At 39.1% G+C, this 23855-nt stretch overlaps 1 protein-coding gene and 1 pseudogene across 1 annotated transcript in view; both read right to left on the minus strand.

The window, feature by feature from the left end:
* LOC122639968 (receptor-like serine/threonine-protein kinase SD1-8) overlaps positions 1–23855 on the minus strand; it is a 65816-nt gene that overhangs the window by 30533 nt on the left and 11428 nt on the right. The gene's annotated exons all lie outside the window — the stretch shown is intronic.
* On the minus strand, positions 15791–16672 carry LOC122638609 (annotated as a pseudogene).

Raw genomic sequence — 23855 nt, forward strand, 5'->3', positions numbered from 1 at the left:
AATGAAGACTTCTCCCTTTATAGATGGATCCCATAAAAGGTCCTATTTGGTAGTTGTCATAACTGCCGCACCCTTGTATCTACAATCCCCTTATTCCAGCGCCACGTGTCCCTGATTTTGTACATGACCCCTTCGTGAGTAATTCCCGCTATTGCATCTCTTACTTTTCAGATTGCTTTCTAGTGTGGTGGGCCCCTTTCCAATAACCAATTACCTATGCACTTTTATCTCAGCCGCCCCTCTCACGTTTCAGCCACGTGGTCATTTGGGGTTTGTAACCCCACACCATCTATAGTCATGGTGGGTCCCACCTTTCCACTTTGTCATTCAAAATCAAAAGGGGAACTCTTTGATGGCAGCGTACAATGCACGGCCTTAGAGTACGAATAACCGAATCCCAATTTGTGAAATTTGGGTGCAAACAGATATATACATTTTTTTGTTATGGATAATATTTTGTGGATTTTCTTGTTTGATGAGATAATGTCAATGATGATATTTTTGATTTGTTAATGAATGTCCATATGCTATTATTATTTTTTGTCAATAAGAGTTCATGATAACACGAGAGATTAGACAACCAGCTTTAGTTCATTCATAATATCAAAATAAACCCGTGTTTTTGCTCCTTGATTTTTACGGAGCATCCGTATTAAACATGTATCGTATCATTATAGTACACGTTTCAAAACTGTGCCGGATTTTTTAAAAAGTAATATTGTCGTCATACCCATTTAATTGTCGGACGTATTCGTTCCCATATCATTGTCCTTCCCGAACTTACTAACTATAATGTCAACCGGTCGGACTCGATCGGGCCTAACCGAGCTTAACCAAGCTTAAAACCTGCACCGTGACTGTCCATTTAGATAATCAGGCCGGGCCTAGACAGGCTCAGTCAGGCTCGGACACTCTCAGGCAATAATCGGGTATTAGAATCGGACTGCAACCGAGCTTTAACCAAACCTTAACCGGGCTATGGGCCTGTTTAACTCTAAACGAGTTATAAGCGGGCTATAAACGGTGCAACCCTAAAATGTGCAATAATTTATAATGTAATCAACATTGGTCATTTTTATATTTGTTGAACGTTAACACTGGTTGGAGCATCTTTTTGTTCAATAATTGGTTGACAATCTTTTGGCATGCCTATCTTGTGTCTTTTGACATTGCTGGGAAGTTTTGTGATTTTTTCATCAATTCAGATCTTCTACGGCCTGGCTGCCCCCTAGCGGCCTGAGCGGTGCAAATACAAGGCGCTGTGCAATGTCCATCTTAATCCTGTTCAAGCGTCTTGCCTGAGTTGAGGTAAGGCGGTCATTGCGCACCACCTTATGTTTGCGCCGCTCAGGCCGCCCAGGCAGCTAGGCCGTAGAAGATCTGGATCCTTTTTTCATTCCAGAAATAGGGTTCTCTTGGAAAATCCCTTCGTGTAGTCACGCTACCACTATCTTCTGACCATGGTGCACATAAGGTGTTCTGAGTAGAACACCTTGTATTAGATGCCTCTCATTTCTTCTTTCTTGCATGACAAGTTTAAACTTCCTTTTAATTTCTCTGGGAGAAAAGATAGAGGTCATTCTCATGCCCCTCTTTTCTTTTTCAAGTTTTGTAATGAGATTGCAATGAGGATCTATGACTGGTTTCAGTTGATTCTAGCTTCAGAATGACTATTCTATTTAAAACTTGGGGATTCCAGAATGACTGTTCTGGAATTTAATTTTTCTCTTGAAAAGATTATGCACATTTTGTTTCTTTTCCAACTGGCTTCTATTTCTTGGGTCAGATCGTATCTGTTCCGCAGCAGCATTACTGATATGTTGTTTTTGGTGCTGCCTATTGGACATCTCTTCTTCTATGAGTTTCTTCAGACTTCTCTTGCCACCATCAAGATTGGGTTGGTTGTGTTCCTGGTGAGGAACTTAGGAATATGAGTTATTATAATTCTAATATGTTATACCACTACTTAGTTTATTGGTATTGGAAGGGGAAAAATGGGAATTTCAAGCAATACTAAAAGATTGGGCTAGGTCGGGTTTTAATCGGGCGGACTAGGTCGGGCATCCGACAGGCTAAAACCCCATGTTGGGACCATCCGAATACTAAACATGTCAGGCTTAATAATTGGGTGGGGCCAGGCCGGTCTTTAATCAAGTGGGCTGGGTCGGGGCTGCCGAGTTGGATCTGAAATTGACACCCCTAGCTCTGAAGTTACGATTACACCAAGAATTTCTAGCTTGGGGCTACTGGGTTCCAGGTTGTGTGCAAGATTTCCCAAAAAACTTCTTATTAATTATATGAAATTTCATCTTTTTCCATTGGGGGTCCTACTATACATTTGGTCACCCATTGTTAACCCCTTGAAATTTAAATTTCTTCTTTCACCGAATAACAGAAATTTCAATTTTTTCTTGCCTAGGGTTTTCAAGTAGACAAACAGGGTTGACAAAACTGTGTTTTGTATTGGATAACTTTATCTATATTTATTGCGAGGCCTAACCTATCACATTACAAGGGACATTGGTCTTGGACTAATGGTTGAGACCACTGGTCGTGGTGGTGTTTGGAGTATATTGGTCTTGAGTTTGACACCTCTCTTCTCTTATCCCCTGTAACAAGTCAGGTCTTTTCTGGAATAAGTATTGTTGGTCCTTTATGATGGGTCTATTGTCCAGGCCCATAGTGACTCTGTCTCTAGTGGGATAAATTCTAGCATAAAAAATAAAAAAAAACCATTTTTAAGGCTAAGCTTGACCGGAAACGCATGTATTGGTCCTATTGGATGGAATATTTGCTAGTTGAAATTCTGCAGCTCACAATAAGGGGAAGGCAAACAACCAATTTCAAGGGTGCTAAGTTAGTTTAAAATATTTCCAACTTAAATTTTGAAGATGCATTTTAATTACAAGATAATGGATTACTAACCTCTACAGGTCCCAAAGGTACAATTCAAAAAGCTTAATTTCTTCTTTATCGAGGATCTACCACACTCATTGTCACTTCATTTATAGAGCAAGATCCTGTATCTGTGGTAGATGAAGCTAGACCCTTAAGTGTTCTCTTCATAATAAGTGCAGGTTGGTTAGGTGTAGGTATCTTTGTTTCATTCTCTAACATGAAAGTTACACTTGACATGGTTGGTCTATCTGATGCACTTTCTTGCACACACAACAACCCAACTTGAATGCACCTCAAAACTTCATGAGCAGTGTAGGAGTCACCCATTGATGAATCAACTATCTCCAATGCTCTATCTTCTTTCCACAAGTCCCATACCTGAAAATTTATGTTCCATTCAATCATCTGATCATAAGGAATTGGAAACTGATCGAATATATTTTTTAAGGGAAAAAGATCGCTACTTCGTGGTGTTTCGTACGTCCTATCATAGGGTACCATGAAATGACGTGTCTGTGCCTGGGTAGATACCCAGGCGTGCTCCTATATTGGCCTAGACACTTGTGTAGAGACCATACGACCAAGTAGAGATCTCTTGCCCAATTTTTAGTTTGCAGCAAGAATTAACGTAAACAAACAAATTTACTTCATTCCTCACATGGTCTATTAAATTCATGGAAGGATCTTCATCAAAATATATACTGTTCTTCTTGCCTGTTAGATTTAAAATATATTTTATTTTATTTTAAGTTTCAAAATTTTTTGATTGCTTTGTTATGGTGTGGGACCCATGTGATCAAAGAAGTAATTCCAAAGGTTGTAACATTCTATGGGTACCCTAAAGTCTATTCATGGTCACTATCATGAGTGGGAAGGTGGGTCAAGGATATTGAATGAGATTGATTTCTCAATTCATAGCCATAGGTGATGTCTCTCCCTTTATGGGTATTAAGGCATTTATGGTCCTTAGTGGAGAATGACCATTTTATGGGGTTTTAAGGCCTCTATGGTCTTAGTGGAGAATGACTGAATTTTAAGGTCATTCATGACCCTTAGTGGGGAATGACCATGAATTTGGAATTAACCTCCAATTCATGTCCATATTCATGCCCATAAATCTTATTCTTCAATTTGGTCATAAGTGGATGGTTATTCTTGAGAATTCCAAGGGAATGCAAGGATTGGTCTTGGGCCTATATAAACCCAACCAATTGCTTTGTAAGAGACATCTTTGGATACATGTTCATACCCATACTTAGCAATCACTAGGAGTATTATTCTCTCTCTCTCTCTTTTCTTCTAAGTGTGTTAGAGGGTTGCTGTGTTGAAGCTCTTGGCTCTTTCAAGGGACTAGAAGGACTGCTTCATCTTCTAGTTGGAGGTTGTTTTATCTTGGGGTAGTGGTGCAGAACACTCCTTGGCAGTAGGAGGCATCAATTACCTTAAAGGCAGCACCACAAGTGTGACTCAACCTCAAGCTTGTTCAAGTTGTTGCGGGTGTGGTTCTACATCAAATTCAAGCTTTGGTCTTCTCATTTCAGCCAAAGGTCAAGCCTAGTTTCTACTGCTTAATCTATTGTATTGCAATTCGTGTTGTTTCAATTATTTGTAAGGAATTGTAATACAATTACCCAACAAGTTTAAGGTAATTGATATTATAAGATCTCATGGCTGATCTTGGAGACGTAAGCAACAAGGGTGATGCTTCGAACAACAACACTGCTGATGGAGATGCCAATGAAGGAAATCCTTCAAACACAAGTATTGAAGGAGCAATCAACAACCAAGAAGGCGGAGTTCCTGTTAGCCGCAATGGTAAGGAGATTCCTCTTTTTCCTACCGTTGACTCAATTCCCACCAATGTTATCCCGTCGGTGACGGAGCTTATCCCGAATTTGGGTAAGATGAGGATTATCTCTGAATTTGACAAGATCGAATAGTTTGGAGGTCAAAATATTCAAACGATGGAGGCAAATGATGTTGTTTGCATTAGCCCAAATTGGGGTGGTATTTGCCTTGACTGAACCCATGCCGAAAAAAAGTAATGATCCTGAAAAGGAGGGCAAAAGGGTGGCTTGGATTCAAGTGGATTACCAGTGCAAGAATCGAATTTTGAATGCATTATCAAATGACCTATACCATGTGTATAGTTCTTTGGAGTATGCATGTTCGATTTGGAATGCGTTGGTAAAAAAGTACTCTCTTGAGGATGCTGGTTCAAGGAAGTACTTGGTGGCTAACTTTCTAAACTTTACTATGAAAGATAGTGACACCGTCTCAAGCCAAATTGATCAATTTCAAATTTTGGTTGGAAAGCTAGCAAAGGAAAAGATGGTTCTACCGGAAGAATTTGTGACCGGTGCCTTGATTGAAAAGCTTCCATCTTCTTGGGATGCATTTAAGGCGTCTATGAAACATAAGAAGACGGAGTTGACTCTAGACCAATTGATTGTAAAGATCAAAATTGAGGAGAAGAACCGGCACAAGGACAAGGGTGAAAAAGACCTTGGGGAAAGACGCCTAAAAGCGAACTTGGTAGAGACCAACAAACAAAACTAGAAAAGGAAGAATCGTCAAGACAATGATGAGCCTTCTTTTAAGAAGAAGAAACTTACTTGTTTTGTGTGTGGTAAGCTAGGACACTTCAAAAAAGATTGTCGGTTCAGGAAGAAAAATTCTGAAAAGGTGAACCTAGTTGAAGACAACGTCTTTATTGCTATGGTCACGGAAGCAAATTTGATTGAAAAATCAAAAGATTGGGTATTGGATACCGGTGCCACAAGACATATTTGTGGTGATCTGAAGATGTTTTCCTCTTATTCCATGAATACAGAGGATGAAAAGGTATTTATGGGGAATTCCCAAAGTGCTCCTGTTATGGGAAAAGGAAAAGTGACTTTGAAACTCACTTCAGGGAAGACTATGGTTCTCACCAATATTCTTCATGTGCCGGATATTAGGCGCAATTTAATTTCAGTTCCTTTGCTTAATAAAGTAGGAATAAAATTGGCTTTTGAAAGTGATAAGGCGGTTATCACTAAAAACAATGTTTTTGTGGGGAAGGGATACCTTAGTGAGGGGTTGTTTGTACTAAGTGTTGGAAATATTGTAATTGAGAAAACTAGTACTTCTTCTGCTTACATGATTGTCTCTTCTAACTTTTTTGATTTGTGGCATGGTAGGTTGGGTCATAGTAGTGTGAAATATATCACCAAACTATGCAAGTTAGGCATGATCACCGATAAGGTGGAATCCCCTGTAAACAAGTGCATAACTTGTATAGAGGCAAAGTTAACCAAAAAATCTCACAAGACTATGGATAGGAAGAGTAATCTCTTGGAATTAATCCATAGTGACTTATGTGACTACAAGTCATATGAGTCTAGGGGAGGAAACAACTATGTCATAACTTTCATAGATGACCACTCTAGATATACCATGGTGTATTTACTCAAATCAAAGGATGAGGCCGGAAAGGCGTTCATATCTTACAAAATGAAAGTTGAAAATCAACTTGGTAAGAAGGTTAAGAGACTTAGAACTGATAGAGGGGCTGAGTACTTTAACCTTGATAAGTTTTGTGAGGAAAATGGAATTATCCATGAAACAACCGCTCCATACCAACCGGAATCAAATGGGGTTGCCGAAAGGAAAAATAGGTCTCTTAAAGAGATGATGAACTCTATGTTATTGAGTTCAGGTGTACCACTTGATATGTGGGGGGAAGCCATGCTATCGGCATGTTATCTATCAAATAGAATCCCACATAGCAAAACTGGTATGGTTCCATTTGAGAAATGGTTTGGTAGGAAACCAAGTCTAAAACATCTACGGGTTTGGGGTTGTTTGGCTAAGGTGTTGTTACCGGATTCCAAGAAAAGAAAATTGGGACAAAAAACATGTGATTGTGTGTTTTTGGGTTATGCTACAAATAGTACGGCATACCGGTTCATGGTGATCAAAGCTATGGATGATGTTATTGAACCAAATAGCATCATAGAATCAAGAGACGTTGAGTTTTTTGAAAATTTATTTCCCTTTAAGTCCATATTACCTATAAGTAAGGATAGTCAATTGACTAATGGGGAAATGGAGTCAAATGAAAGGGTTACGGAAGCAAATTTGATTGAAAAATCAAAAGATTGGGTATTGGATACCGGTGCCACAAGACATATTTGTGGTGATCTGAAGATGTTTTCCTCTTATTCCATGAATACAGAGGATGAAAAGGTATTTATGGGGAATTCCCAAAGTGCTCCTGTTATGGGAAAAGGAAAAGTGACTTTGAAACTCACTTCAGGGAAGACTATGGTTCTCACCAATGTTCTTCATGTGCCGGATATTAGGCGCAATTTAATTTCAGTTCCTTTGCTTAATAAAGTAGGAATAAAATTGGCTTTTGAAAGTGATAAGGCGGTTATCACTAAAAACAATGTTTTTGTGGGGAAGGGATACCTTAGTGAGGGGTTGTTTGTACTAAGTGTTGGAAATATTGTAATTGAGAAAACTAGTACTTCTTCTGCTTACATGATTGTCTCTTCTAACTTTTTTGATTTGTGGCATGGTAGGTTGGGTCATAGTAGTGTGAAATATATCACCAAACTATGCAAGTTAGGCATGATCACCGATAAGGTGGAATCCCCTATAAACAAGTGCATAACTTGTATAGAGGCAAAGTTAACCAAAAAACCTCACAAGACTATGGATAGGAAGAGTAATCTCTTGGAATTAATCCATAGTGACTTATGTGACTACAAGTCATATGAGTCTAGGGGAGGAAACAACTATGTCATAACTTTCATAGATGACCACTCTAGATATACCATGGTGTATTTACTCAAATCAAAGGATGAGGCCGGAAAGGCGTTCATATCTTACAAAATGAAAGTTGAAAATCAACTTGGTAAGAAGGTTAAGAGACTTAGAACTGATAGAGGGGCTGAGTACTTTAACCTTGATAAGTTTTGTGAGGAAAATGGAATTATCCATGAAACAACCTCTCCATACCAACCGGAATCAAATGGGGTTGCCGAAAGGAAAAATAGGTCTCTTAAAGAGATGATGAACTCTATGTTATTGAGTTCAGGTGTACCACTTGATATGTGGGGGGAAGCCATGCTATCGGCATGTTATCTATCAAATAGAATCCCACATAGCAAAACTGGTATGGTTCCATTTGAGAAATGGTTTGGTAGGAAACCAAGTCTAAAACATCTACGGGTTTGGGGTTGTTTGGCTAAGGTGTTGTTACCGGATTCCAAGAAAAGAAAATTGGGACAAAAAACATGTGATTGTGTGTTTTTGGGTTATGCTACAAATAGTACGGCATACCGGTTCATGGTGATCAAAGCTATGGATGATGTTATTGAACCAAATAGCATCATAGAATCAAGAGACGTTGAGTTTTTTGAAAATTTATTTCCCTTTAAGTCCATATTACCTATAAGTAAGGATAGTCAATTGACTAATGGGGAAATGGAGTCAAATGAAAGGGTTACCAATCAAGAATTGAGTAATGATGACGAAAGTCGACCTAGGATGAGCAAGCGACTCAAAAGACCCAAATATACAGATGATGAGTGGCTTGTCTATTTAGTAGACAAAGATCCTCTTACATACAAAGAGGCTATTACATCACTGGATGCCGTCTTTTGGAAAGAGGCAATCAAGAGTGAACTAGATTCAATCTTGGCGAATAACACTTGGGAATTGGTGGATTTATCATTCGGCTCCAAAACTTTGGAAACCAAGTGAATATTTCGAAAGAAATTAAAAAGTGATGGGTCACTTGATCGTTTCAAGGCCAGACTTGTTGTCAAAGGTTTTAGGCAAAAGCCTAATATTGATTACTTTGACACATTTGCCCCGGTGTCTAGAATTGCCACGATAAGGGTTATGTTGGCAATGACGTCAATATATAACCTGGACATCCATCAAATGGATGTGAAAATGGCATTTCTTAATGGGGACTTAGAGGAGGAAATTTACATAAAGCAACCAGAAGGTTGTGTTGTAATTGGCCAAGAGCGAAAGGTTTGCAAACTTCGGAAATCCTTATATGGATTGAAGCAAGCACCGAAGCAATGGCATGAAAAATTGGACAAGGTTCTAATTTCAAATGGATTCGTTGTAAATGACGCTGAAAGATGCTTATATAGCAGGTTTCATGGTGGTAGGGGTGTATTCATGCTACTATATGTAGATGATATGCTCATAATGGGAACAAACTTGGAAATGGTTAATCAAGCTAAGAAACTTTTGATGTCTAGTTTCGACACAAAAGACTTAGGAGAGGCTGATATGATCCTTGGGATCAAAATCACCAAGCAAGGAAATCATATTTCATTATCCCAAGCCCGATATGCGAGAATATATACTTAAAAGGTATGGGTACCATGAAGTTTTATGGTTAAAACACCTTTTGATATGGGGTGTCACTTGAAAAGGAACCTAGGTGAACCAGTGAATCAAAAAGATATGCTCAAATTATTGGTTCGGTCACATATCTAATGAATTGTACGCGTCCAGATATTGCCCTTGCGGTAGGAAAGTTGAGTCAACATACTCACAATCCAAGTAAGGAACATTGGAGCGCAGTTGATAGGTTATTAAGGTACCTAAAAGGCACTATAAACTATAGTTTACACTATAGTGGTAAACCAGCAGTTTTGGAAGGGTATTGTGATGCAAATTGGATTTCGGATACAAATGAGTCCTTAGCTACTAGTGGATATGTGTTTACACTAGCAGGCGGTGCAATCTCATGGAAGTCCACAAAGCAATCTTGTGGGACAGGCTCTACCATGGAAGCTGAGTTCATAGCCTTGGAAAAGGCAGGAACGGAAGCCGAATGGCTTAGAAATTTAATGGCGGGTATTCCATTGTGGCAAAAACCGGCGCCATCGGTATCACTACATTGTGATAACCAAACGGCTATACATCTAGCCAAGAACCGGATATACAATGGTAAGAGGAGGCACATACGCCTCAGACACAACCTTGTGAGACAGTACATAGATGAAGGAATGATAGCTATCGATTATGTGAAGTCAGCAAGTAACCAAGCTGACATGTTCACAAAGCCTATGTCTGTCAAGAACTTGTGTAATGCATCTACAGGAATGGGGTTAATGCCTAATCCATAGGTCATGTAATGGACACCCTACCTATGTGAAGAGGCTAAATGCCTGAATTAGGTTCAAGGGGTACAAACAAAATCACTGGTTGACCGGTTTTGTACTACTACTTGTATAAATATTCATTCCAAGCTGTAGATGGTGAAAGTAGTACTACCACAAAGAAAGAGGTTGAGCGGTAAAGCTCTTAATTAGTCTAATCCCAGGAAATGTGGGGGTGTGTCAGTTGTGGTGCACACTAGGGACTAACCTAAGTGAATGTAGGGGGTGTGGCCGCCGCCGATGAGAACTTATAGGCGAGTTCTCTAAAACATTCACGAGTTCAAGATAAGGGATATAGCCGGTTCAAAAGTCCAAAGTGATTTTATGATGGGTAGCACAAGAGTTGACCTATGGGATATGGTTGATGGGACGGTCAGCTACACCAATGAGAAAAGGTTCAAGGAGTCTGACTCCACCTCTACTCTGTAGCGCGGTTCATTAAACCTAGTGTAGGTTCAAGTCCGGAAGACACCTACAACGATGTGTCCTATAGTGTCTAATTCGATCCACAAGATGTATGTCTCGTGTCGTTTTGAAACTTGTGGGGGATTGTTAGATTTAAAATATATTTTACTTTATTTTAAGTTTCAAAATTTTTTGATTGCTTTGTTATGGTGTGGGACCCATGTGATCAAAGAAATAATTCCAAAGGTTGTAACATTCTATGGGTACCCTAAAGTCTATTTATGGTCACTATCATGAGTGGGAAGGTGGGTCAAGGATATTGAATGAGATTGATTTCTCAATTCATGGCCATAGGTGATGTCTCTCCCTTTATGGGTATTAAGGCCTTTATGGTCCTTAGTGGAGAATGACCATTTTATGGGGTTTTAAGGCCTTTATGGTCTTAGTGGAGAATGAATGAATTTTAAGGTCATTCATGACCCTTAGTGGGGAATGACCATGAATTTGGAATTAACCTCCAATTCATGTCCATATTCATGCCCATAAATCTTATTCTTCAATTTGGTCATAAGTGGATGGTTATTCTTGAGAATTCCAAGGGAATGCAAGGATTGGTCTTGGGCCTATATAAACCCAACCAATTGCTTTGTAAGAGACATCTTTGGATACATGTTCATACCCATACTTAGCAATCACTAGGAGTATTATTCTCTCTCTCTCTCTCTCTTTTCTTCTAAGTGTGTTAGAGGGTTGCTGTGTTGAAGCTCTTGGCTCCTTCAAGGGACTAGAAGGACTGCTTCATCTTCTAGTTGAAGGTTGTTTTATCTTGGGGTAGTGGTGCATAACACTCCTTGGCAGTAGGAGGCATCAATTACCTTAAAGGCAGCACCACAAGTGTGACTCAACCTCAAGCTTGTTCAAGTTGTTGCGGGTGTGGTTCTACATCAAATTCAAGCTTTGGTCTTCTCATTTCAGCCAAAGGTCAATCCTAGTTTCTACTGCTTAATCTATTGTATTGCAATTCGTGTTGTTTCAATTATTTGTAAGGAATTGTAATACAATTACCCAACATTGCCACTAATGATCTCCAATAATAATACTCCAAAGCTAAAGACGTCCGACTTTATTGAGAAAAGCCCTTGCATTGCATATTCAGGCGACATATAACCACTACATACATGCCATAAAACAACAAAGAAAACAGAAATATATAATTAGGCCCATTGAAGAAACATAATCTATTGTTAGTGAGTGGATGTTACCATGAAAATATAATAAGAATGTCTTATGCAATGGTCACTCTTTTGAGGATTTGGATCCTCTGCGTGCTGAGGTGACGACCTGAGAATTTTGTGCAGCACGATGTCCGTACAACCCCAGATTGCAGAGGAGCCCAATCACTCTTTTGATCTGTTATTGAAAATCTTCTAGCTAACTTTAGTATATTTGACATCTCTTTCGTGTCCTAGAATGACAATGTTTTAGCTCATAAATTTGTTTTTTTTGATGAAAGTGTAATCACACAAACCACACACCAATCCCAAAAAGGTTAACTGACATTTATGACTGTGAAATGGCAGATATACACAATACACACCACACACACACACACCCAATGTGGGATGAAACCCATGTTTAGCTCATAAACTTGCTCTACACGGATGGAGAACCATCGGATTCAAGAAAATTTATTTTATGTTTCAATAGGTTGATTAGGTTGACTTGATGGGCTATAACAATCAACACAACCCTTCTCACCTTTTGATGGGTTCCTCACAAACGTGGGCTCCAAGAAAGGTGTAGGATCCAAATTTAGTGGGAACTCCATGGGTTTGTCCTCGTTTTTTTATTAGGAAAATGAAGGAAAGAAAAGCTTACAATGTCCCAACAACTTTGGTTGTATTTGCTTAGATTTTGATTTCTTCCAAAAATTCTCGCCATGCCAAAATCTGTAATTTTGGGATCCATCTCTTTGTCTAACAACACGTTGCTGGCTTTCAAATCTCTATGGATGATTCTCAACCTGGAATCTTGCTGAAGATAAAGAACACCTCGAACAATTCCAATTATGATTTCAAATCGTTTTCTTCAATCAAGCAATGCCCTCTTACTTTTACCTGTCAAAAGTTTCACATGAAGAATTTAAAAAAAAAAAAATCATATAGGTTGCAAATATAAGCTAGTCTACAAGATTAGATTTATTCTTTGGCATGACAAAATAAAAGGTTTTTTCAAAAAAAAAAAAAAAATCTTATCTATCTTTGGTTGGTGAGTTCAACCAAAAAAATAACACTTCTTTATTTTCTAATTGAGGAAGGAAAAATTTTGATTTGACGCCATTGTCTAGATTCCTATGCATGTCCTCTCACATCACACCCAGGGATCCCACACTCTCTCTCTCTCTCCTAATTAACCGAATCCTTACTGAGCGATTCAATTTTCCACCCCTTATTGGTGGGAAACTTCACTTTGGCATCTTAGCAATTCACCTATATAGATGTAGTTCAATTAGCTCCCCCCAAGGGGACAGGTGAGGACAGACCTAAACCCTCCATGGGGGTGTGGAACCCATGCCCCAAGAAGGGTCAAATCTGTCCCCACCCGTCCCCATGTAGGGAGCTGAGGACACGAAGATGTGTTTAAGACTTGACATCATTTTGTCACTAAATAGGTGAACTAAAGAAGTTGTAAACTTCACTTTTCTTTTCTCCTTTTGTATTATTCCTAAAAACTAATTAGGGTAGTTTACATGTGAAATGATAAGATTACCATTACATTAAATAAATTAAAATGATAGGATTACCACTATCTTAAATAAATTTTTGAAATAAAATAAAGGAAAAAATAAAGTAAAGGTACTACTTTTTTTTTTTTTTTTTTTTTTTTTGGGGTGAGAAAATTACTAATTTTTCAATTCATCTTGTTTGGTGACAACAAGATGCACAAAAAGGGTTTTTCTTATATATAATATAAAAAGAAAACAAAGAAAAAAAACAATAAAACAGTTGAGGTGGCATTGAGTGAAAGATACCGAAAATGAAAAGGTCCAAGCTTTTGTTAGGCATGAACTCATAGATTAACATCTTTTCTTCTTCTTGAACACTATAAGCAAGAAGCCTAACCAAATTTCTATGTTGAAGTTTGGCAATCAATAGAACTTCTGTTTTAAACTCTTCCATTCCTTGCCCTGAATTCTTTGATAGTCTTTTAACTGCTATCTCCTTTCCGCTTAACAATCGACCTTAGAAAAATTGAAATCAAACCAATCACTTATAGAACTTAGAATTCCCTTAAATTTAAAAAAAAAAAACATTAATCAATTATGCTTGGGAAGAGAATCCACCCACCTTATATACAGTACCAAAACCACCTTCTCCAAGCTTGTTAATGTGAGAGAAGTTGTCTGTAGCAGCTGCTACAATATCTACTTCAATGAATGGTAATTCTGGATTCGTTCCATTATCTTCAAGCTCAAAAGTTGCAGGAGAGTTTTTATAACTTGCAGAACTAGTTCTGAAATCAATTAAGAACCCACTACGCTGTCTCCGTCTCTTCTCAATTATCCCTGATCTCATTACATATTATATAGAACTTGAGTAATCAATCATTAGGGAAAAAGGTATGAAATTAAGCTACTAAATTCAACCATAATAAGAAATTAAAGTGCCTTAGCTTTTCCTTTTACCTTTCCTCTTTTTCAGGAAAAAGTACAAACATGCAGCAAAGAGAAGCACACCCACAACAAGAGACACACTAAGAATAATCGCCAATCTCCGCTTGTTGTGAAGAAATCCTTTATCTTTCCTTGCTTATGAAGCTACACAACATCGATAGAGATTAAACTATTATCATGAATATCGTGTATGTAAGCGCCACTTGTTTAAAGGGGAAGATGGGATCCACATATTGGTGGGAATTTTGTTAAAATGGAAATGGTGAGGTAAAGTCATTTTCCCATGAAAAATAATCAAAGTCCCCTCAGACTTTGGACCTGGCTTTCCTCCAGTTGTGGGAGGAATTGGAGGATTCAGTTGAGCTGCATCCTCCAGCTCGCGCTATGACTATAGGAGATTTGAATACCTAGACTTCGGATAGGTTAGGGGTGAGTTTTTGAAGTACCACATCTGCAGATAAAACATTTAATGATGTTTCTTGAGCTTTTGTAAGTTCAGCACCCCAAGATAACCAAACAAGATTGGGATGGGATTTTGATAATTTGGATCATCAACTACCGAACTATTCGTCCTACTTAGTGCTACGCAGACACAGCAAGGCGTGCAATGACTGCCTTACCGCTGCACGAGTGGGGCTAAGGGGGTCATTTCCCACCTTGCTTTGGGGCAACTCGGCAATAGAGGATTCGGATCCGGATTTTGAAATGCCACATCAGCATTTTTTCACCCCAACCTATGTCCCCTCTAAACAAATGGGGCCTAAAAAGTTAGGAAATGGAAGAAATAAATCGAAGTAGAGAATATAGACCTAGCTCCACTACATCCACACGTAGGTATAAATCATCGCCGCCATCATTGAAATCCCTAATGTCCATCAAGTTGCCAAACCAAGCGACACAACCACTACCTCCGCCGGTAATATCTACAGCAGCGTAGGCAATGCAAGAGCAGTTCTTCAAGCATTCTCACACGCTTTCCTTGAGACTCAGACTTTTGTCAATAAGAGACATGGAAGTATCGGGAAGCTTCACACCTACCAATTTCAAGAACCCATCTCCCTTGCCACACTCAAGGCTTCTCTTCTTCACACACCCTTCCGACCATTCGACCATTCCCTCAAGCGCAGTTTGGTTGCAAGGGGAATTAAAGAGAAGGGAAGTGAAATTTTCATACTTAAAAAATGAACTTTTTTAATCATTACCCCATGTGACACCATATGACAATATATCTAACTCCATATCATTTCATATTTGATTATTAAATTTCATTTTACTTTGTATCCATTTACCTTTAGTTTAAAATGTAAAATAAATATTACATGTAAACTGTAAATATTATATGTAAAATGTATCTTTATTAGATATGGAAAGATTAATTTATACAAGTACATGGAGCAATGATTACAAAAGTTTATTTGTTAGATTTAAAAAATTTTTCTTCCCATCCTTTTAATTTTCCTTGCAACCAAACTGATCCTCAAATACCAATCTCTTGGAGCCTTGGGTTCGAAACCCGTCAGACACGAACACCCTACCGTGTGGTCCGTGCTACAGATCCCGTAACCCACACAGTGTCCATAGTCATCGCAGTTATCTCTGGGAGCTGAATAAAATATGTTCCATCGACGGTTCGTATCTACCCACGTAATCCGGAATCGTTCAACACGAATGTGGAAAAGATGGAAGAGTTACAGATTAAGTAGATCATGTAGAACTCATCGGTGGTGTTGACGAAATCGTAACTGAAAAGGTAAGCCTGGGTCATCTCTGGAACTCCACTCAGCACGCGACCATTCCACGAACCGCTTCGCCAAGAAATGGCCGATCCTTTGTACAAGAACATTTCGGGTGAACCATTTTGGTCGAACCCGTATGAGTAGATCCCACGGCCAGGATCGTCTTTAGACTTCCAGGATGTTAGAACCCGGTTCAAACCGGTCCTCTTGTCCAACCTTAGTTTCATCCCAGGAAGCCACATATGCGTCGGATGGTCGAAGCTTTGCCACAAGATCCTATTCCAGTTGTTGACGCCGCCCCCGCCGCCACCACCACCACCACCGTATAAAACCAGGTTTCCGGAGTTAAGGAGCTTCAGAAAGGTGGTGTTGGCACTTATGGAGACATTGGTGGATCAGAGAGAACGTGTCTGATCTCTACGGGATGAGACGATGAGATTCCCATCCAAGGCGAGGGAGAGAACTCCGGAGGAATCGTTAAGTGGGTTGTCTATGTTGGCGACCCAAACCACTGTGGTTTCAGGAATTTTGTTGTATCAAACCCCTACATACCTGTGACTGGAAATGCCAGGGCTGAAGAAGCCCAAAGCGAAATTTCCACCATCGGAGACAACAATTAGGCCGTCGATGATGGATTGGGACGGGTTTAGGGTGTCAGTAAGAGGAGAGGCGGCGGAGGGGCAGAAATGGAGGAGGAGGAGGAGGAGGAAGCACAAGCATGTGGGAAACAACATGACATTTGATGATGATGATGATGATGATGATCGATGTTTCCTTGTCATGACTCACAAGTCACAACTATTGAATCACTATAGCGGTTAATATATGGAGATGATGGCGAACATAGTGCAAAGTGCATCTTCTAAGAGTTGCATTTATTTTTTATTAAATTTCATTGTTAGTATATGGGGATGATGGCCATCATCGGCGATTGATTCAGTTGGGTTTAGGGTGTCGGTAGGATAACGGTTGGGGACAGCGGCGGAGGCGTTGAAATGGAAGAGTAGGAAGCATAATCATGTTGGAGAGAACATGAGATCTAATCGTTGTTTTCTTATCATTCAGAGTCATTGAATCACACTAGCAGTTTATAAATCGAGGGCTTCTTCTAAAGTGGGATCTTCCAGCTATGGACGGGACATACTACGCCACCATTAAAAGTTGTGTGGCCTTCATTTTCCTCCCATATGGAATACGACATACAATTTGTATCCTCTACTGCCGAGCTGCCTAGCAGGACCGTACTGTCTAAACACGATGTTGTGCACAATGTCTACCTTACCCCTGCTCAAACGCCTTGCCTGAGTGAGGGTAAAGGTGGTCATTGCGTGCAGCACCGTGTCTGGTTAGCACGATCCTGCCAGATAGCTCGGCAGTAGAGGATATGCCTTACGGCACCCAGCAAACCGCATCGGCACTTAGCATAGGAAATTAATATGGTGGAAATTGGAAAATGTTTTCCGAGTCAAGAGTGACATGTCTTTCCAAGTGAAAATTTTACTACTACCCACAGTTGCAGGGTGGGCAGAGAATGTTCACGTACATGGATGACTTACAGCAGTTCAAATGGAATCAAATCTATGGGAACATTTCATCTGAACAGCTTTGAGTTAGTTCACATACATTTATGTATTTGAACAATCACCCATCTCAAATGCAGGAATGTTCCTGCTGGGCTTGCAGTCAAAAAAATGAATTTGCTTCCTCTTATGGTTCACAAACACCTTCCAAGGTTATAATATTTTTCAAATATATATATATATATATATATATATATATATATATATATATATATATATATCTTTTTATTCCATTTCTTTGGCTGTAAAACGGGTAGTATGAATATTTTTGCAACCCAAAATTTCGTCCTCTTTGAATGTCGCCCTGATCCATTTTTTTTGGGGGAATCATTTATCTACAGGGTTCTACGATTTGAAATTGGTTGGTCTGCGATGATTTCGATTTGATTATGATTTTGAGCGAATAAAATTGGCTTGTATTAGTTGATTTTGATACAGATAATCCATTTTATTAGATCCCTTATAGAATTGGTTATTAAATTAATAAAAAATAAAACATATAAAATTTTTTATCTTTTTCTTCTCTCTTTTCTCTCGTCTCTCTCTCCCTTATTCCTTCTTCAACCCTCCCTCCCCTTATCTTGTCCTCATCCCTCCACTGTGAATCTTCCATACGACCTTGCTAGAATTCATCCATCGAGTAACACAGGATTCACACCTTCATCAGTCAATTACATGAAAGCATCAATAAGGTGAGATTTTTTCCTTCAAAAGGATTGGAGCGGTCATTTCACACCTCTTTGTGTCTTGGTGTACGACCACATTACTTTAAAAGACAAAATGTGGTTAGGATTTCAACATCCTTGGTTACAATTATCAACCGAGAGATGAGTATCTCTTGGTTGATAACAATTACATCAAGAATTTCAATCTTTGGGGCTAAAACTTTAGAAGGTTCAACGTGGTGTGCAAGGTTTTCTAAAAAAATCTCTTTATAGAGACTCTATCACAATCGTTGTCATTTCATTTATAGAGCTAGACCCAGTCTCTTTGGTAGATGAATCTAGACCCTTGAGAGTTCTCTTCATAATAAGAGCAGGTTGGTTAGGTGTAGCCATCTTTGTTTCACTCCCCGATATGAAAATAACATTTGACAAAGCAACAAAAAGCAGAAGTTAATTAGATCCATGGAAGAAACATAATATTTTGTTAGAGAGTGGATGTTACCCTTGAAGTGTAATAATGACCTATGTATAAAGCCTAAGAAAAAGGGAAAAGAAACTATTAGTTAGGAGTTGCAACGCCGGACTTGGTGAGGTGTGAAAAGACTGCCTCACTTGCTCGGACAAGGTGAGGCGATCTTTTCACACCTCACTGTGTCCAGCACTGCACATGCAACCCGGATAGGGTGCTGGACTGGAGTCGAGTCCAAGTTCGATTGAATTTGATGTTTGGCCATTTTGATTTAATGCTCAGATTTTGCTTATACACCTCATATAAATGTTTGATTGGGTCTTATTAGTACGATATTTGAATTGCACACTTGGGATCTAAGGATCAAAGAACTTTAAAATTAGGGAAAATTACATTGTAACCCCCAAAGGTTTGTCTTAAATACAGAACGACCCCCTGTGTTTCTAAGTTATACAGCCGCACCCCCTGAGTTTGGGTTAGTTGTTATACTTAGCCCCACTCTGTTAGTTTTGTGTTACGGTGTTGGTAAAGTGTGCCTTCAAATGACTAATATACCCCTGATGGGGTGTGAACTTACCATTTTGCCCAAGTAGTTCTAGCACTCTTGCAACGGCAGAGAGTTTAGCTTCCATCTGCGTTTTACCAACCAATCATCAGTTGCAGCGGCAGGGATCAGATTGCCTCCTTGGGGCGATTCAAAACCTAGATTCCTGCCCCCAATCAGTTCCCCTGCCATGAGATTGAAGTCTGAAACCACTACTGGTCACCGGAACTTGCGTTGTCTGCTGAAGAATATGTAGAAGAATCGATTGGCCAGAAATTGCAGTAAAAAATGGAAGGAAATCATCATTAACTCCGTGAAATCAAATGTGAAAATAAAGATAGAACATGAGACTGAAGTGTTTACGAAGAAATGGAGCGTCAAGTAACCACCATTAAAAGGAAAAAAGCTGCACCAGTTCAATGACTTAAGAGACTTCCTTTTATAGCTGCTCCTGAGCTCTTCACAGTCAAGAGTGAGGACTTGAAAATTTTTTTTATTCCGATTAATAATTTAACTGAAAACGAATAAAACTTCCCAAACAACAACGAGAGACTCTGGACAATGGACAGGAAAGCTCTGAGGTTTGTGTGAAGACTATTAGAGAGAGAGAGAGAGATTCACTACTCATTTTCCTATTTAATTCCAGTATGAAACCAATCCACCCAGTCAATGCTTTTATCCCTTATCTGGAAAAATTTTGGTTAGACAACGATATTAACGCAATCTTTCTAATGGATAGGTACCAATCAACCTGTAGCCGATAGAAGTCTTGACTTCCAAGATTCCAACTGGACATTAAACCCTTCTATACGTATAGTATAGAATGATCGTTAATGGATAACTGACAGACCAATGGGTGTGGATACCATTCTGACTCATGCCTAGAGAAGATAACAAACCTGATCTAAGAATTTCCTTATTGAAAAAACCTCAAATTTTTTTGGGAAAATTGCCCAGATGTAATAGATAAGAAGGCTTAAAAATTGTTTTACATCTACTAGTTTCAATTTTAAAAAGATTTACTGAAACCCCAGAGTTAGTTACTACTCCTGCATTCCAAGAAAAAACATAATGGTGATAAAAACAATCATGCGAAACATTCATGGAGATCAATGAACATACACATAAATTATGGAGGTGCGAATGGCATACCTGGATCCATGGCTGAAGCAGAAAACTTGCTTTACAATCCCTGTTGCACACGAATGTTGGTCTGGTCTCCCCTCTTCCACTTGACTTTAAGTTTTCATACTAAGAAGTCACTTAATGGGCTAGTGACAACTATTTATAGTGGTGAGGGTATGGACCAACCCTGCATAGAAACTAGGGTTTTTTTTCCATTAAGGAAACAATACCTTAGGTCCACACATGGTAACTGGACTCATACCATTAAAGCAGCTCCCATCAACACAACTAAACCGATTTTAATGAAATAAAGTGGGACTATGCCAACCCACCTTATGAAAATCGTAAAATCTCCTACTTGGGTTGCATATGTCACAAGTTTTGTTTTGAAAATCATTTTAAAATGACTTTCCGGTTTAGACAAACTGATTGTGGCCACAAAAGACAGTGTTGAATAGAGTACACCTTAAACCTGATGCCTTGGTCCGAATGAAACTACAAACACCAAACAATGTAGATCATCACATCTAAAGAGACATGGGACCTAACACGTCAAAATGCTTATTGCCTCACCGACTTGGGCTGTATAGTATGAGAGTGTGGTATGAAAAGTACATGAGACCGTGATCAGCATGCCAATTTCCAAATTGGTCCAGGCTCGAAAATCAAATGAGCCACAAGAGACAAAAATTGAAGGTCTCATCAACCGCAAGCGTCACTCAAAACGCTTATGCTTCACCTAAGGAAGCTCATTAGGACTGGATCCGGATGTCCCTAAACACTAGCACCATTTCTCAATCCAAGTGAGACTTTTACTAGTAACTGGATGTGCGTGTATTGACTAGAACCTCAAATACCGAAAGAGGCAAATACACCACATATGGCCTCAATTTATTCTGTAGGAGGCAATTATCCGAGTGTATACACATAAACAAATGGCCATAAAATAATGCATATATTCTCGAGAATAGTAATTATAAGATGGGATAACTGAAAATCAAAAGTAACTGAATACAGAAGTAAAACTCCCACTAATAAAGTGCATTAAAAGAGCAAACTAATCCCATTTTAGTAACATGCTCCTGAAAAAATGTTGGAGTCAAACCCTTAGTGAGAGGATCAGCAATCATAATATCTGTAGTTATGTGCTCCACTTTGATCTGTGACTCGTGAATTTTCTCTCTGACGAGAAAATACTTAATGTCAATGTGTTTGGAACCATAAGTGCTTCTACAGTTATGAGCAAAACGAACTGCAGCTGAGTTGTCACAGAACATCCTTAATGGCTTAGATATAGAATCAACAATATGTAGCCCTGAAATGAAGTTCCTCAACCATAATGCCTGAACAGTGGCCTCATAACACGGCACATACTCTGCCTGCATAGTAGAGGATGCGTTTAGTGTCTGGTTGACACTCTTCCAAGATATAGCCCCACCAGCCATGAGGAAAACATATCCAGATATAGACTTGAGATCATCTGGACATCCTACAAAATCTGCATCTGTGTAGCCAACCACATTAAGAGAATCAGATCTTCTATAAGTAAATATGAAATCTTTGGTACCCTGTAGATATCTCATGACTTTCTTAGCAGCTACCCAATGCGCTTCACTAAGATTGCTCAAGTGTCTACCAAGTACACTAATGATACAAGCAATGTTAGATTGTGTACAAACTTGAGCATACATCAAACTACCAATAGCAGATGCATAAGAAATGTTCTTCATCTGATTACATTCCAATTCAGTCTGTGGACTCTGAGACTTAACAAGTTTATCCCCCTTCACAACAGGTGCCTTACTCGGTGAACAAGCTAGCATGTTAAATCTTTTCAGTATCCTCTCAATGTATCCTTTCTGAGACAAACCAAAATCGCCACAAGACCAGTTACGATGAATCTCAATACCCAAGACATAAGAGACTTCACCAAGATCCTTCATATCAAAACGACAAGACAACAACTGTTTTGTCTTATGCAAAATACCAACATCATTACAAGTAAGGAGAATGTCATCAACATAAAGCACAAGGAAAATGTACTTACTCCCACTGATCTTTAGATAAATACACTGGTCCACCAGATTTTCCTTGAAACCACAAGATGTAACAATTTTATCAAACTTGAGGTACCACTGTCTGGATGCCTGTTTCAAACCATAAATATATTTCTTGAGCTTACATATAAGAAGCACACTCCCAGCCTATTCGAAACCAGGAGGTTGCATCATGTACACATTTTCTTTCTGATTTCCGTTAAGGAAAGCCGTTTTAACATCCATTTGATGAAGCACCAAATCAAAATGAGCTACTAAAGCCATAATGATTCTAAAAGAATCCTTGGTCGAGACCGGTGAAAAAGTTTCCTTGTAATCTATGCCCTCTCTCTGGCTGAATTCTTTTGCTACAAGTCTGGCCTTGTAACATTCAATCTTGCCTTTGGAGTCCCGCTTGGTCTTGAAAATCCATTTGCAACCAATCGATTTACTTTCTCCTGACAATTTCACCAAATCCCAAACACCATTAGTTGACATGGAATCCAATTCCTCCAGCATAGCAACCATCCACTTTGAAGAATTTGGACCACTAATAGCTTGATCAAAAGTAGTTGGATCAGAATCCATGCCAACATCATACTCATGCTCTTGCAAATAAACAACATAATCATCAGATATAGCAGACTTATGAGCTCTTTCAGATCGCCTCAAGGGAACATCAACAACAGGCTGGTCCTGAATCTCATCAACTACAGGTGGTGCAGCTTCAACTACTATAAGCTCCATAGGTTCTTGAGTGGGAACATTATCTTGTACAGTCTGAGGCTGTACCGTTGTAGGCGGATGTGTCAAGGGTACAGGCACAAGAACACGCTCCTCCTCAAAAACCAAATTACGTGGTTGAGCAGTCTGAATTTTTATATTATCTTCAAGAAAAACTGCCCAATCTGATTCCCCAACTCTGGTAGAATGTTTAGGACAGTAAAATCTGTAATCCCTTGATCTTTCTGAATAACCAATAAAATGACTACTGATGGTTTTAGGATCAAGTTTCCTTATCTGAGGGTTAAAAGGTCTAACCTCTGTTGCACAACCCCAAACATGTAGGTGAGATAAATTTGGCTTCTTGCCAGTCCACAACTCATAGGGAGTTTTGGGAACAAACTTACTAGGCACTTTGTTCAAAATATATACTGTTGTTTTCAATGCATCACCCCACAAGAAATTCGGTAAAGATGAATTTCTTATCATGCTTTTGACCATATCCATAAGGGTACGGTTTTGCCTTTCACCCACCCCATTCTACTTAGGGGATCCTAGCATAGTGTATTGAGCATCAATATCACATTCTTGTAAGAATCTAGCAAACGGTCCAGGGTTGTGCCCAGTTTCATCATATCTGCCATAGTATTCTCCACCACGATCAGACCTCACACTCTTTATCTTCTTTTCCCTTTGAAGTTCTACCTCAGATTTAAAAATTTTGAAAACATCTAAGGAATCTGATTTTTCTTGAACAAGGTAAATATAACCAAAATGGGAAAAGTCATCGATAAAGGTAATAAAATATCTGTAGCCACCCATG

Source organism: Telopea speciosissima, chromosome 9, assembly GCF_018873765.1.
Source record: "Telopea speciosissima isolate NSW1024214 ecotype Mountain lineage chromosome 9, Tspe_v1, whole genome shotgun sequence".
Taxonomy (NCBI): domain Eukaryota; kingdom Viridiplantae; phylum Streptophyta; class Magnoliopsida; order Proteales; family Proteaceae; genus Telopea; species Telopea speciosissima.